Source organism: Octopus bimaculoides, chromosome 5, assembly GCF_001194135.2.
Source record: "Octopus bimaculoides isolate UCB-OBI-ISO-001 chromosome 5, ASM119413v2, whole genome shotgun sequence".
Classification (NCBI taxonomy): domain Eukaryota; kingdom Metazoa; phylum Mollusca; class Cephalopoda; order Octopoda; family Octopodidae; genus Octopus; species Octopus bimaculoides.
The window spans coordinates 98,685,570-98,687,272 of record NC_068985.1 but is presented as its reverse complement, the minus strand read 5'-3'; positions in this window follow the sequence as shown (position 1 = coordinate 98,687,272).

The following is a 1,703-nucleotide window of genomic DNA, read 5'->3' as shown; positions in this document are numbered from 1 at the left end:
ATAATAATAATAATAATAATAATAATAATAATAATAATAATAATAAATAATAATAATAGTAATAACAACAATAATAATTATTATTTTTATCATTATTATTATTATTATTATTATTACTATTATTATTATTATCATTATTTTTATTATTATTATTATTACTATTATTATTATTATCATTATTTTTATTATTATTATTATCATTATTATTATTATTATTATTATTATCATTATTATTATTATTATTATTATTATTACTATTATTATTATTATTATTATTATTACTATTTATAGTTGTGGATGGGCATTATTGGTAAAGTGAGTGATACCTTGCAGTGTTGTATTTTCGCGTATTGCGTTCATATCTTGCCTGAGCCAAATTTGTTTTGTAACCTTTCGTGGTCAATAGAATGAAGTACCAGTTAAATGCTTCCCGACTGATTAAATTAATTATATCCTTCATCATGACCTTCATCAGAAATCATTATTACTTAGCTCTGTAGTACATCAATAATTTCAATGTCATGATTAGCGAAAGCGAAACCGGTGGACAACCACAATACTTTCATTCAAAATACTTTCATTCAATTTTTAACATTCCGATTATGCGTTGCATACTATGGTCGGCCGTTGCCGAGAAACGTAAATCACTAAATGAAAAATTCTATGACAGAATGAAGTCATGTGTCAACGTGTGTGGTACACTTTCTGAACACTTACTGCAAGAGGCACCCATTGTTGCTACATCTGTGTAAAAAGTGTGTAGGTCTGTAGCAGAACTAAAAAGCTACATCTTTGCTGTTCATGTGCGTGCGTACATTGATGGCTGTAACTCCATTTCATACATAAATACATGCATACATACATACATACATACATACATACATACATACATACATACATACATACATACATACATACATACGCACGTACGTATGTATGTATGATGCTTTGTTACTCGATTTCAAACATACATACATATGTACGTACGTACGTACGTACGTATGTTTCTCGCTCCTGACTGTTAGAGAGCCGTTGACTCTATCCGCTCTTTGACAAAATGGAATCATAGCCATCATAAACGTATATTCGTGTGTGCGTGTATGTGACAATTGCTTGTGTTATAGATTTGTATAAATAATTATCGTATGTAGACTTCACTACGAACTTTTTAAAAAAAATACCACCAACACTAATTATCGTTCCGACACAGTAACAAAACGTCAACGACCTTAACATTTTAGTATTAACATATATCTGACTGTAATCTTTACTATAACGAGGAAAATTTCACTCAAAGCCAACCCGTATGACACACACACACATACACATAAATGAATTGATAGTCATGCTTATATACATCCACACACATTTTCACACACAATAACACACATACACACAAAGACACACAGGTTTTAATTTCATTGTATTATAATATCAATGGAAATGGTTGAATTTTCATAAGTTTCTGCAGCTGTGTCTGCCGTCACTATTAGCATAAGTATATATACAGGGTGTTCAAAAAGTCTCTCCGCAGTAAGTATTTAATTGCAGAATAAATATTTATAAGATGGTATAAGACTACAAAAGAATATATTAGACTTTACAAGACTTTGAAAAAAATTATAAGAGGTGTTGAGAGTGTCGTCCTTTATTGAAATAAGTTGACACTTCTACATATGTTTTGAAATACATCTTGGATGAAA